We start from the raw sequence: 15,528 nt of genomic DNA, 5'->3' as shown, positions 1-15,528 counted from the left end.
GTAGGTGGCCAGCTGCAGGCAGGAATCTGGCAGGGATCTGGTGTGAGCCGATGCTGTCCTGAGCCGCTGTCCTGTGCCATTCTCCCGTGTTTCCTCCCTAACCTTGTGGCATCAGAAGAGGAGGATGCAGAGTGACCTTCAGCTGAGTGGCAAGACCAGTGGGTTAAACCATGGAGGTCTGTGTTTCCAGATGTTTGAAGTACTTTTGTAGTCAGGCTTGGACCTTGATCTTACTATCCTCTTCTGATTGCTTCCAGGGAGCAGTAGCTGAAGTTCCTCTGCTCATGGAGGAGTAGTCAGATGAGAGAGCATTTGCTGAAACTGGACTGCATTTCATTGCAGGGGGAGGTGTATGTGAAGTACACTGTGGTATGCATCAAATCAGGTCTACAGTCAGCCCAGAGGAAACTGAAGAGGAATAGCAGCAAAGCAGAAATAGGGAGGCAGACTCACTCCAGGGAGCTGGGCTGGTTGTGCCAAGGGCCTGGGCTTTGGGTCCCATCACCTTGCATGTAGGAAATGCAGGGCTTGAACATGGGTGCATCCAGTACTCAGGATGCAGTACTCACTCAGGTGCTGGTGAGATCAGGCTGTTGACAGCCAGGGCTTCTTGTGTTCAGTGTCTCCTGAATGGAGAAAATTGGGGGGAAAGATGCGTTTGGTGTTGTCCAACTTGGCAGCTGAGGGAATCAGCCAAGGAGTGTGCTTCTTACTAACTCTTCCAGCAAAGTCTTCCTTGGTGGGAGGAGCTGTTTTAAGTCATGGGTCCTTGCTGGGCACTGACTTGCCATTTGTGCTAGCTTGACCACACTAATTATGAACTTGGTTTTCCTTCTTCCTATCTTGAAGTACTGGGTTTGAACACAATTGAGTAGAATTTATTTAACAATTAATGCTGGAGCTAGTCAGATAGTTGTGTGCCCAGTCTTACAAATTCCTTTAAGTCAGGTAACACTCTGCCACTGTCTGGATCTACTCTGCCTGCCAGAGCTATGTGTGATACAAGGCTGAATTTTTATATTTGGAAAAGTCAAACATCTTTCCTTCTGGAAGGGTCTGGTCTATCCTTTCAGGCTCCTCAGGTTTCAGTGAACATAAGCCTGTTCAGTGGCTGGAGCCAGCCACCACCTTATTTGCTCCATGCCCTTTCCTGGGAGATCACTATCACCTGCCAGGTGAGAGTGTGGACTTAGTGAGGCATTTTTCCATCCCACCTTCCAACAGTGCTTGCACCAGCTGCATGCAGAGGACTGGCCCACTGATTTGAGCAGGAACTATAAAAGGTCTTCTGGACATGTACCCTAGCTCTGGTTAAGCTATAAAAAGCTTGCTATTTTACCTAGGTATAATCATTATATAATATTATTCTAGATACATGAAAATGCATTAATTTAAAAATCAGCAATGTTTTTTGTTTTTGTTTTTTTTTAATACCTGCTGTAGGTAAACCCTGACATTTCATACATAGTTCTACAGTGACCAGATTCTATTCCTATAAAACTATAACATCATTTGATTAAAGGAAGCCTTTTACCTTAGAGCAAACAGAACTTTGGTATTGCTAATAGTTTTATCTAAACAGCTTAATCAGGGAAGCCTTGTAATCATGCAGTTAAAAAATCTAAGATAAGATTAAATTGTACATTTTGTGTGTTTATAGTCCCTCCATCCCCTAGGCAGAGTGGCATACTGGAATGGCTGAGACAAGCTTGTGTGCCACGCAATGAAAGGTAACAGCAGAGAAACTAAAGAAAAAGGAAGTTTTAAAATAGTATTCAGCAAACCAGCTGTATTAATATGCCAGTCAACATAAATACGTGAGGGGATATTCAATATAGAAATTAGCTTGCCATATTTCTCATAAAGTAAAAAGGAAATTTTGATTATGAGAAATATCTTGTTTCAGTATGGTGATGTTACTCTTTTGCTTCTTTTTAAAAAACTCTAGCCCCAAGTATAATTAGATCTTACATTAATACTGATGAGAAAAAAATAACTTTATTTATCAGGATACATATCTTCAGCATGCTCGTTTACCTCATTTAAATTGTTTTCTGAAATACTAACAGCGTTTTAGTTTTGGTTATATCTGTTACCCAAGATTGTTACTTTATCACTATAAACTGTAATCACATTATTCCCATGTGAAAGACTGAAATTCCAAGCTAGATCAGCACTGCATTGTTTGTTGAGTACCATCCTATTTTTTGGGAAAGATGTGGACAACTGAAAGGCTTACAAGAGATCTTGGGATGGAGATGGAGAAATCATGTGGTCCTGGGAGCTCCTTGGTCTGCACCAAACATGCCAGAGTGGTGTGGGAGGAGATGTCACAGGAGGGGATAGGTATTCCTGCCTTGAATGAGACAGCTTGGGTGCTAGTTCAAAGCACTTGATTTATTAATTTATTTTAACCAGCATACATTCTTGCAAAAAGGCCACCCTTTTTTGGTAACTAGCTTTCAGAAATACCTTAGTCTGATGTGTCCCAGGGCACTGTGGCTTGTGTTTTGTTCTTGTTTCTCCTCCCTACCTTTTGAAACAACTCACAATAAATTAAAAAATATTAGGCATGAAGCTCATGAACTTTTGGTGGTTTGTATGTGTAGCTCATAATAACATGTAGTGCTAACTATTTTTCTTCTGCATTTCTGGATTTGTCATTTTCCTGGGGCGGTTCCTTTTTTTATCCTCTACAAGTGGACCAGAACGACCAATTACATTTTATTCCTCCTTATGCTTTATTTTTTTAGGACATGGGGTTACAAAAGTAACTTGTTTTATACCTTTACTATGACTCCCTCCTTTGCTCCTTCCAGAGGAGGAAAAATTCTCAGCTTGTTTGAAGATTACATTTTCTGCTGTGATCCACTTTTGTCACTCATTTCTGGAGGAAGTTCTTTCCTGAAATGTGTCATTGACAGTCTGTAAATGAAACAAACCCACTGATTATATGCCACTATATGTTACCTTATGTAAATGCATATATGATTCTTCTTGAAATTAACAGCTTATTGTGATTGAATTCCTTTTTGAGTTTCTCCTTCTGAGGCTTTGCAGTATATTCACTTGATGGAAAGGTCTCTCTCCCTGTTGTACAGGATGTGTGTGAGCCACTTCTGCATGCACTTGTAGCTGTGTTCAGTGTTGTTGCTCAGGCTCTTCAGTGATGTGTGCTGCAGAAAGTCTAGCTGTGCTGATGTGCTAAGGCAAGGGCAGATATGTCTGCATAAATTATTGGCAGCTGAGGAAAGGGTGAAATCCACACCTCTTGTGATCTGAAGGGAAAATTCCACAGTGATGTTACAGAAAACTGGATTCAGAGGGTTTGACACCACTATTAAAAAGCTATCAAATTTTTAGGACATGAGGAAATAAAAGAAGGTCTGGTGAGAACCACTCTATGCCCATCCCTCCCCCCAGCACAAAACTTTCCATGTATAAGCTGGGGTTAACAGATAAAAGAGTTTTGGTTCCTTTCTTTTTCTGCATCCACTTCCCTGCCTCATGATTTCCTGTACATTTCCTTCTAGCTACTGAAAAGTGGAGACAGAGTATTGCTTCAGAGAGCACTGCTGAAGCTCAAGGCTGGAAATGAAGCCACTGAGCCAGACATAGAAGAATTTCAGTTCCCTGTCAAACCTGAGAGACCTTTTGTCTTTAGACAGATATATTGGTTGACAAATGGATTAGTGGGGATACTGGATGAGCCAAAGGCCTAAGAATTGTTACCTTAGTAATGTCAGATGCATCAGACTCTTTAATTCTTTTCTTACCAAATAATCTTATTTAATTCAACTTTGTGTTGTATGAAACAAAGATCATTTCTCTAATCGCCTTTGCTGACCTCGCCTGGCCCATGGCTTTCCAGCTGAATAAACAGAGATAGGGAAATAAAAAACAAATCTTCACCACTAATTAGCTCTTGAAACATCAGTGTTTACCATTCACTGCTTGAACTGACTATCAGGCATTGCACCACCATGAAAACAATCTACAGCTGCATGTCATGAGTGTAAAATAATACAAGGCACAGGGTACAGTGCTGAATTGCAGCTGAATGAAAAGATACTGGGCATGTTGCATGACCTTCAGCAAGATTCTCTGTGTCCGTGAGAAAGATGAGCCAAATTATTCATGAGGCTGAAAGGGGGAGAAAGGACATGTGATCTTGGAACAGTTAGAGCTATGTTATTCTTGGGGGGAAAGATCAAGATGATTATGTTAATATTACCATTTGTGTTACCCTCTCACCAGAGTCAGAGTTTCAGGATGTGTCAAATTCTGTGTGTTTTATCCAACTGCAAAAATACAATAGGATTTTAGAGCATCAGTCAATACTGGTTTTATTTCTTTTTTGTTTGTATTTGTTATGAAGCACATGCTTTCAGAAACAAGATGAATCAATAGGTGTGAATCATCAGTAAGGTGGATATAAGATGAAGCTTTTAAAGAGTAATATATAATCAGGCATTAATATGTGAAAGCAAACAAAGGGAAAAAAAAGACAACAAAGGACTTTATAAAATAAAAGCAAAACTCAAAACTGTTTTCAGTGATGTAGCTATATTCTTTATAAATGCTATCCACTTACCAGAGGAAGTTGAGTATGTTATTACAGGAAATAGTAGGAAATGTGCCTTTGAAGATACTGGTTATCATTAGGAATGAGAATTCTGCTTTTCAGCATGGTCTACATGAGTAGCACTGCACAAAGGCACTAGTGCAATAAATACAGACTATGTCCTGACAGAGATGGTATGCCAGACTGGGCCTTTTTACTTTCAGAAATCACATGTCATCAGCCCCTCCATTTTCTTATTAGATATTCACAAAAGTAACTTCTTTTTAGGAATAGATAGAGTATTCCAAATAATCTTATAATTCCACAGTAGAATAGTGAAATTAAATACGTGAGTAATTTCAGTGAATCAAGTCAAAACTGGCATACATCAAATAAGAAATAAAAGTATTGGGTGACTGATGTCTGAACATTTTCTGCCAAGGAAAGCATATAAAAGGTAGGGTGGTATTTTTTCACTGCAGCCATTTCATTTTGCCTGCAGTGTACAGAGGTTTGACATAAACAGTTGCCAAAAATGTTCTCAGACCAGAGTTGACACAAGCAGAGTGGCCACATTTCTATCTATCTCATGTAAATCATCTCTACTTCAAGGAGCATAAAACCATACAACCTTGGGACACCTGCAAAGGAAATCATTGACTAGAGTCGTTGTGTTCGAAATTCAGTGGGGCACATCTTACAGCCCTGGCTGGAAAAGTACATGGAGATAACAGTTTTAAGAAACTGAAACCTCATCTATTTGCAGCCAGTCATCCTGGGCTGAGTTTTTTGGTTCCTGACAAGTAAAAAACCATTTCTGAGATCCCCCCTTGGGGTGCAGGAGGCTTTTCTCCTGGCTGTTTCTGAGGGGAACCCCAACCTGTGAAGCTGTTCTCTACCCTGCTGAGGTCATGACTTCTCAAACTGACAAAAGCAGTACTGAATTCCCTTAATGGGGTGCTCATTTTTTCACAGTTCCTGAGGAAAAGCAAACACTATACTGTCCAGCTGAATTGTTTTTTTGTCCTGAAAACCCCTTTTGCTGATTATTTTCAGTAATATTTTCTCCTGACTGTATTCTATGGCTGGTAACTTCTGTGAGTTCTCACTTTAAATACTGTGGTTTGTGTGATGTCAGTCCTGTGGTATAAGCAATTATCTCAATGAAGCTCATTTTTAACAAAGTTCATTTTTAATACCATGTTGAGCTTAAAGCTTTTGCTGCATTAAAATATAACTTCTGCATTTCCAGCATGACATTCTATCAGTTAATCCCATGTGTATTTATGTCTTTTCCGATATAAGATCATTCTGCAAATTAAATTTGCTTGATCAGTACTTGAACATTTATCCAGAAGCACTTTCAAGTTCAGACTTTCAGCACTGTCACAATGTAACCCTGCCATCTACTGGAAAGTATTTAGTAATGTTTTTTGTCGTTAAATAAATTGGGGTGGTTTGGTCTACAAATTTTATGTACAAGAAAAGGCCACCTCTACTTTGAAACACACAGGCTGAGTCCCTGTTGTTCAGTGGAAACTTGCACCTGAAATGGATGGGTTTACATGGAAAGGGATCAAATATGTAGTAAACAATTGCTTTTCACTCTCAGACAGCCAACATTTTTGCCATCAAAAGTTATGAGATCTCTCATCTTCCCCTCCCACTACTTTTTGGGAGGTATCCCAGGACTAGGGAAGTTGGCTGGCCTCACAGTTCTTTCTGCATGATCAGAAAGTTTGGGGGTGGGCAGTCAGGGGGTGCACAGCTTCTTTGATGGCTCAGAGATTTCGTGTGTGTGAGTCTGATTTCTAGTTGAGCAGGCAGCTGTACCCTCAAGACCACTAGGTTTTCATCTGGAGGGATGAAAGAAGTAGCATTTGGAGAGACCAAGTGTAGTAGGCCAGCTGTGCTAGAGGATATATGTGTGTGTCACTGTTGCCAACCTGCTTGCAGGTTATGCTGTGGAATAGGCTCTGGGGCTGCTTGGTCCTATTTTGTCTTCTTCTCTGTAAGTTATTGGTAGACTGCTGGCATCTGGACATATTTGGTTTAGTAAAAGACAAAGGGTCTTCTTGATTTGCAGAACTCCTGCTTTTCTTGCCTTGTGCATTTGTGTAGCTGAGAGGTGCTAAGTTCACATGGTTCTGGGAGCCTCTTGCCTCAAAGGCATCAGAGCTGATGTCTCTAACAATCTATAATTATCACTCCTTGCTCTTTCTGTATTCTTTCTTCCTATACCCTCTTTGTGGATGAGGTTTGCTTTAGTTGTTCAACAAGACATTGTCTCCTCTGAAAGACAGGGAAAGAAAACCCAATGCAAAACAGTATAGCAAAATTTGCTTCATAAAAGAGTTGAAGGAATTCAGTAAGTCATCTGGCATTGGTTTTCAAGGACTGGAAGCTATGTCCCTGTATTGATTCACAGCCAAAGCTGTGCATACAGGGGTCTGTGCCCCTTAACACAGTACAGACAACTTCACCAGCTCAGGTACAGCTGTATGTGTTGCATGACACATGTTAACACAGGTTCATTCCCATAAATCCAACAGCAACTTCAGCTGTGCCGAGCAGGACACAGTGCTTGCTCAGACTGATTCCCAGATCTCTGGGGTTGTGGCAGTGGCTCCCTGCAGAAGGAGTGAGGTTAGGTGTGCCAGCTGTGCCACTGTGCCTAGTGACAGCTAGTGTAGCAACTCTGACAGCTCCCCCTTAGCATGCAGAAATTTCTCCAGAATGGCTTTCAGTGGAAACAGCTTTGCAAATGAAGTATATTAAGTATCTGATTCAGTGTTCATTTTAAGAATAGATTAAAAAGCAAGATACAACAGGTGAGTAATTTCGAAGATTATCACATAATAGCAATAGCAGAGATGCAATCAAAGTCTCATTAATGCTTTCTTTCCTCCATGTGCTAGTTTTCTAAAGAAATTATATTCCTTGCTAGAAGACCTTTCTATTATGGAGGAAATTACGTAACTTTCTCTTTGATAGTAGAAAAGACCAAAATTGTTATCTGCTCCCCATTATAATTGCCATTTTACAGCTCACCTCCCCACAGAAAGACCTTGGATAGGATTCATATTACTTCTAGATATCAAGAGAAAAAAAGTAATTGGTAACAGCACATTGTCTGAATGTTAATAATATTTCAGCTTTACCTTATTGAAAAAAATAATTTATTCCCATCATATATTAGAAGGGAGGAGATGTGGCACATTCATAGGCTTACTGTCATTATGTGTAATAATGACAGTATTAACTTGCATTTAAGCTCAAAACCAATTTAGGTTATTTAGTTTTATGGAGGATTTTCTCCTACACTATAATAGATGCCAAGGTTTTAGAGCCCCAGATACAGGATAACACTTACCTAGGCTGAAATGGGATGAGCTGCACAAATGGGATGGTGGGGTCAGACTCTGGTCTTAGCAGAAAAATCTTTGCACTAGGCATAAACAGGGGTAGTTTTAGAGGCAGAGGGTGCAGGAAATGCTTGAGCTGTTCATGATCAGAAGACAAGAAAGAAGGATATTTTGGGTGACTGCCAATGAAATAACTTCTAATTTTCTGCTCCAGCCCTGAACTAGAACTGCTTGTCCTTAGGCTAGGAGATGGGTGTGATGGAGTGGGACAAGTTACTGTGATGTTGCTCTACCCTCCTATGAACACCTTGTGTCTCTTACAGTAAACCAAATGGTGTGGGTTGGGTTGTTTTTTTCCCTCCAGCTACCATATATCTCTGCATATTAAATGGAAGTGTTTCTTGAACAAAAGAAGGACAATTTCAGTCATGGCTGAGTCCTACAGGGAACCAAAAATATTCTGGTTTAGCTTCTCCTATCACATTATCATAGACTATGTGGCAGTAAGAGGAAAAAGTCTCTTCCACCTACCCTGCATTTCATATCCTGAAAGAGCAGCTCCTGTCTGCTCTATTCAGAACACATTATTTTTTTCACATCCATACCTCCTTTTTTCTTCTGGTAGGTTAAAACCTGTTTTAAGAGGTCATTAAAACTGCTTCTTCCCTTTCACAGGACTCAGATATTTATGACTTATTAAACTTGCTTTTTGTCTATAACACAGGTTGATTTTACTGCCTACTTTCCCAAGCCTGCATGAATGAGACACTCCAGGAGAAATCTTAACAGATAGAATGGCTAGAAGGGAGAAAATGGTATAATCTACTAGCATAAATAAATTTGCAAGAAATTCTAAGACTCATAGACTGCCAAAATATTAATTTTTGCAGAGTTAAATAGGATTATTCTTGTTTGCAGAAAGCTGTCTATGGTCTTTTCAGAATAGACAGACTTACTAAACATTCTGGAAGAACAAAGCAGAGCAACTGTCTGCCAAGTCTTCCACCAGTGACCTTTCCTGCTCTAAAGTGGGAATGGCTGCTGTGAATACATTGAGCATGGTGAGAAAAGGGTGATCACAGTAACTGCAGCTGGCAGAACAAACAGGGTGTGTTTGGTGTTTCTTATGTGTTCTGTAGAATTTTATTCTGTCACTTGCTTTCATTGGTGCCAAACACCCATCACCTTTAGCACTTGTGCTGAGTAGCAATGAGTTGTCCCTCCACTCTGAACAGGAGGATGCTGTCAGTTCTTACTTTTTAGAGAGACAGCTTGGAAGGGACAAATGCCATGGCAGGGGCAGTTCACCCTGAGATGCTCCTTCTCCCATTCCTCATGCACTTAGAAGCCAGGAGTCCTCTTAGGTAAACCCAGCTGGTGTGAGACATGTTCAGCTACCTCACAGGTCCAGTCAGGCAAATATATTCAAGAGATCCACATCAGGTATTTGGTGGGAGATGTAACTGTGCATTTCAAGGACATGGGTAATTCAAGACAATTGAAACAGCAACAGGGGCACGTGGCTTTCTCTTCACTGCACTTGATATGTGGGTAATTGGTTTTTCTTTGCATGATATATATATAGTTCATGTACTGATGACAAGTAGTTGCTCAAAATATTTGCAGCTCTGGAGAAATAAAGTGCTTCCACTGTGGGTGTTTATCGTCTGATGAAAAACACATCATTTTGTTTGAGGAATTTATTTCTGGAGCCCAGAGAACAGCTTAATCGCTTCAGAAGACTAATTTATGAAACTACTGAAAATATCATAGTCTATAGAGTAACTTAACATGTGTACAACATGTCTTATAAAATAAAACAGTATTTAAGAAAAAAAAGTGAGACAATTATTTGATAGACTACCTATATTATTAAAAAAATATAGAGAGGAAATGAAGATGTATTAGAAACCAAACATTATTTGTAAAATATAAATTGGTGGTAAAATGAATTAGCTGTAAAAATCTATTGATTTTAAAGTCCACTGAGACTTTTAAAATATAGAAATGAAATGGTTATCACTCAAATGCTATTTGTTCTCATAAAGCAAGGTCAGTTTATCTGAATGGGTTTCCTATTATTTGTTTGATTTGTAAATAGTTTACGAAGACATTTTCTTTTGAAGCACCTTCTGTGCTGTGAAAGAGATTTAACTTTGACAACAATTCTTTATGGAATGTAAGGCTAATGCATCAGACTTGCTTAGGTCCTGTGTGGAGTTATATAGAGGTGCTGCTGGATGGCTTCAGGCTGCTTTCAGATTTTACATGGAGAATATAGAATTCATCATTTTGAGTCTACTTTCAAAGTTTCAGGATCTCATAGTTATATAGAAAGGATATGAAGCCATTGGGTTTATGCAGCCATGTTCTTTGGTGTGACAAACCTTATGGCTGACAAGGAAGTGACGCTGCTGAGCAGCCAATGTATCTTCTTGGGCCTTTTGTTGATGAGCATAAACAAACTTATTAAAAAGGAAAAAAAAAATCATTGTGCACTTTGGTCACACAAAGAACCAATAATAGTCTTAAGTTCAATGTCCAAGGGCTGGATGCTCTCAACTCATGGGTTCTCAGGAGGGTATGGTGTATCCCTCACCAAATTGACTAAAGTCTTTGCTCTGAGATACAGCTTACACACCTGCAACAGGAGGGTTTGTATATTCGTACAGGTTACAGGGATATTTCAGGAAACCTTTGCTGGTTGTTCTGTTGTTTCTATGTGCTATGCAAAGTATTATTATTAAGAGTTATTGTGCAATTCTTGATAGTTACTGAAGGTAAGATTGTTACATTTTTTTTTGTGTAAAATTAGACACATAATTTCCATGCATCAATAAATGCAAGTTCCAAAAAGTGCCAGTTTTCAAGAGAATTTTGTTTTAATCACTTCATGCAATTTCTCCCACTGTTTCTCAGTGCCCTCAAATCCTGCTGTCAAAAATAAAGGAAAAAAAACCAGATAAAACAAGTGTCCTAAAAGAGTAGTTAGAGTTAATTTAATCCAAATACCAGCAACTAACACACTACAGGACTGACTACTGGAATACTGTGCTGGTAAGGAATTCAAGCTGCAATACTGTGCTGGTAAGGACTTCAGGCAGTAGAGTCATTTTGCATTTTAAAAGCCCCAGGCAAGCATTCCACCTTGCTCCCCTCCATGCTGTTCCTTGACTTTGAGCCTTCATTCTCTCAAGTCACAATTGACTTGGCTCACTGGTTTAGGATGGCACATAGAATGATGTCTTAAGTTCAGAATTATTACTTTAATGCAGCAACTTGTCAGTGTCAGAAATAACTCTGCTCTGAAATGAACGAAATGGGAATGGGGGAGAAATGGGCAGCACATCTTCTTGCCTGGGACAGTCTCCCATATCTGTAATCAGGAAACACAACCACAGTGTCTCTGAAAGATGTCTGATGAGATACACAAATCATATTTGAGTGAGAGATAGATTGTTCAGAACTGGAGAAAAGTGTATGGAAATGCTGAAGTATATCAGGACAAATTCACTGGCTAGTTGTGTTGCATTTGCCCCCTTCTCTTGGGCAGATGCATGATTTTGATCTGTGTGTTCTGAGCAAAGGAGCTTGGCACTTCAGACACCCAGTGCTCATTCTGTCCCACTCTTCTCACCTGCACTGTATGCCTTGCACTAAAACAGCTCAGAGGACTTTATAATTATAATCTGTATAGGTCAAAGTCTCCAGGCATTAACAATTATGCATTTACCAGTAGGATAAAAATGAATTGGACTGCTTACAGATAATGAAAATAATGGTATGTTAGTCAGGGGTTAAAGATGTGTGGCTTTTTGTACAGGCCCATTAAGTAGAGAGAAATCTAACCATGTGCTGTTATCTTGCTTTTTGGTACTCAAGCTGGTGTTGGTCAGTGCTGACAAATCCCTTGTCTGCCTGAGCTGACTGACCCTGGGAATGTCCATGGTCCATTGCTACCACAGCTGGAACTGCTGACTTCTCCAGTGCCTTGACTTGGCTACCTCTGACCACTGTGGTTCTCACACCCTAACATTCCATGGACTTTCTGACAACAGGCTGAAGAGTGGTAAGTATTTTCAGAGTATTTCTTTGACAGTGGAAAGGAGGCTGTGTGTTCTGGAACAGCTGCCTGAACAGTCTTGAAAACGATTCCTGGTCAGTAATGGGAAAAAATGTAGGAGAGCTTTGGTTATTGCATGGATGTCTCTTGCCAATACTCTAGTGAAGGAGGATATACTGCAGACCTAGAAAACTTCTCTGAAGTCCTTTCTGTTAATTGAAAAGTGGTCCACAGTGACTGTAGGAATGGAAATGTGTTTTGTTCTGGAAAAATAAGTTAAGTTGCTTCCACTGTGGGTGTTTATTGTCTGATAATAATGATAATAACAAAAATTAAAGCTGTAAAGAAAACTAAGACTATCATCAGAATAATTCCAAGCCTTTAGAACATTTGCACTTTTCCTCCACTCTAAAAGAGATTTTCTTAGTTTCCTTTGGGTTTGTTTTCTTTTGCCATAATGGTTGTAAATTGCATACTGTGCACATTTATTCATAAAGAAAAGGTAATGAGTAAATCAGTTTTGGGGATTGTGGAGGGATAGAATGTAAGAAATTAAAGATAGTGCAGAAGGTAATCTCACCCCTGAGGAGTTGCAGCTGTACCAATCACCAAAGATTAGGAACAGCCCTGCCCTTAACAGGCCACAGCTGTGCCCAATGAGGAGATGATGCTACAAAAGAGTGGGGTAGCTGGGTGAGGAGGGTGCTGGAGTTTGTTGGCTGTGTTGAAGAGGGAGTCAGTGCTGCGTGGAGCTGCACATGATAAAATCACCAAGAAGGTATGGAACTTTTGAAATAAGATGACAACAGCGAATTAAAAAACCCAAAAAGATTACACTACTTGAAATTCTCTATGGTTTGGGTAAATACAATTCTCATACTTAGGTACAGGCCAGGTTTCACTGGGGCTGAAAGAAGCTGGTGGAAGTACTGTGCTGGAGACAGCATTTTTGGATATGTGTGTTGTTACTCAGATTTTGCTGGTTCATGGTGTCCTGTTAATGTATATTCATGCTTCTTCTAGAGTTTCACATATTTTATTGTAGAAACTCTAAAACTGCTAAAAATTCACACCCTAGTCTTGCTAATCTTGAAGGTGAAAGAGATTGATATAAAGATTCACCCTTCCTGGCATTTTATACATTCTGGGGAGACAGGCATTTCTCTTTGTGGATATCTTCCATGTCCATCACATTTATTGGAATTTTATTATGTTATATACCCAAGGGAAATTACATGCAAATAATGGATCAGATCCAAGCCATCATAGTAACCATGTGATTTCCCCTTCACAGCCCTTGAAATTTTATTGTCTTCTGAAAGAAAACATCCCTTGACTCATAGCATATTCAGAACATCAGAAATTCACAATATAGGTAAAACTACATTAAAAATAACTTTTTTTCCCCGAGTGGACAGTTTTTACTCACCCTCTCTGTGGCTTCTTTCATGATCAGCTGGGGTGTTTTGAATGTTTCCTTCTTTGTAATCCTTGAAACCATTCCAATTGAAGGGCAGTTTTTCTCTGCCAAGCCTGGCAAAAGAAAAGATATAAAATCAATATTTTATTGATCCTGCAGGTCTCCAACACTGTCATACTGAAAGTAGCTTCAAGATGGGCAAGATCTCATCTGCAATACCATGGGTGTATTACTACACAATTTTTTTACCCTAATGTTTTATGAGATGACCAAGCAATTCTCTTTTTCTGGACTCTGGGCTGGGTTTCCTTTTGTCAGTCCATGATATTACAAATCAGTGATGTACACAGTTCAGTATAACTTAATCAATGTTTGTTTTAAAGTAAATATCTAAAAATAATTGAAAAAGCATATTTGTCCTCTACTACTACCAGATGTATACTGGCAGAAAATGCAGAGAAATGCAGCAATGCTATTTCATTTGAAGTGGTTTTAGTCATGCTGATTGTGCCCTTTTCTCTGCAGTATGTGTGTGTGTGTGCAGGGCAGTGTGTGTAGACCCTCTGGACAAATACTCAGACTCCAGCAGCTTGGTCCAGTGGCTCTTTCCATCATTGCATGACACGATCTGTGCCTGCTGCTAAGTCATTATCTTTGCCGAAAATCATGGTACCACTTTGCTTTGTATTTCACTGTGGAAGCCCTCTTGAATCCCCCATCCTTCCAGACATCCAGACAGCCTATTTGCAGCTGGCAATTTCCAGCAGGGGCCTGCTAACTTCATTTGCTATTGTCTGCTTTTACAGAGATGGTGGACTGTAGGCTCATTGACAGATCAATTTTTTCATTATCAGCATATGCAGCTGTTTGAATACTTACTGTTCCCTCATTCTTGTCCATTTTCTGCTTATTGTTGAAGAAGCTAAAGTGTTTAGTGGAAAGCCCAGCTTCCCAAGTCAATTTTGACTGGTAATTATTATTTAAATAAAACAGACAGCATGGCAAGAAACCTTCCTGGGAACATGCATGTCTTGTATAATCACCTCTGAATAAAATTATGCTGTGAACATAAATCTGAACTGCAGAGTTGTTTGATGCAGATAGAAATCTTTCTAAATTGCTTTAATATTTATTGCAGTTCTTGAAAAGTACAGCATTTTTAGCAACTAATACCTTGCATAACCTTTTTACTCCACAGTTAGTCACCACCTCTACAGTTTATCAGATGAAAAAATATTTCCCTAAAGAAAATAAACAGAGTTTAGTCTTTACTACTTATATGCATGCTCATAGTCTGCAAGGCAGCAGGCTGTTGCCCTAGCTGTGCACTTGAGATACTGCTTATCACACAGAACAACTCTTAAGTGAAGCAGATGTTGGCCCAAAGGCAGCGGGACAGGCACAAAACTTCTTCACTGCACGAGCTGCTAGGGTTCTGAGTTACTGATGTTTTTCTCTGCCAAAAGCCATAATCTGGATTTGGAAAGAAAAGAAAGGTCTAATTAGCTCATACTTTATGCTTTATCTGAAAGCCAGGACTTACCTGCAGAGAGGTGAAGGTAGCAGAGCACAGTCACTTCCCATCACCTGAGTGACCCTGAGGTTTTGTCCTTTCAGTTGCTGCTCTCTCTGTGAGTCTCCTGCTGTTTGCAGTGTTTTACTTCCTCACTAAGCTAAGAGACAGCAGGACAGCCCTTGGCAGAGCCCAGGGTGATTTGCCTTCAGATCCCCGTGACGTCCCTGCTGCAGATGAGTCGCCAGCCTTGTGAGCACTGCAGACTGATTTTACATGCCTCCTCCTGCCTGCAGACTTCTCTGAGAGCTTCTGGTAAAACTGCAGGTATCACTTACAATCTGTGACCACCTGGGTGATTGAGGCTCTCTGCTCTTTGCCTCTGACCAGCCCACATTTTCATGTGAGGAGTTTACTGAAGATGCATAGCAGAGTGTCCCTTTCAGGATGGGCTCCCTGCTGAAATCTCCCAAACTGTCATGTTCAGAAAGGTTTGAAAATTGTCCTGGAGTGCATCAGTGTGTAGTCCTTCTGTAGTGTCCTTCTATTCTTGTGGAATGACCTTGTGCTCCAGGTGAAGAGGGGCTTCTCTGTCAGGCTGAT

General features: G+C 40.0%; 1 long non-coding RNA gene across 1 annotated transcript; it reads right to left on the bottom strand.

Moving 5' to 3' along the window:
- Positions 1-2,717: 2,717 nt before the first annotated feature.
- LOC134418973 (uncharacterized) lies at positions 2,718-15,302 on the bottom strand. The gene is made up of 4 exons (XR_010027911.1): positions 14,956-15,302; positions 13,422-13,525; positions 7,938-8,065; positions 2,718-2,925 (listed from the first exon to the last, which is right to left on the bottom strand). It is a non-coding gene; the product is annotated as an uncharacterized LOC134418973 (long non-coding RNA).
- Positions 15,303-15,528: the final 226 nt, after the last annotated feature.

This window comes from Melospiza melodia, chromosome 5 (genome assembly GCF_035770615.1).
Source record: "Melospiza melodia melodia isolate bMelMel2 chromosome 5, bMelMel2.pri, whole genome shotgun sequence".
In the NCBI taxonomy this organism is placed as follows: Eukaryota; Metazoa; Chordata; class Aves; order Passeriformes; family Passerellidae; genus Melospiza; species Melospiza melodia.
Note: the sequence above shows the minus strand (reverse complement) of the source record. Positions and strands in the feature narration are given on the sequence as shown.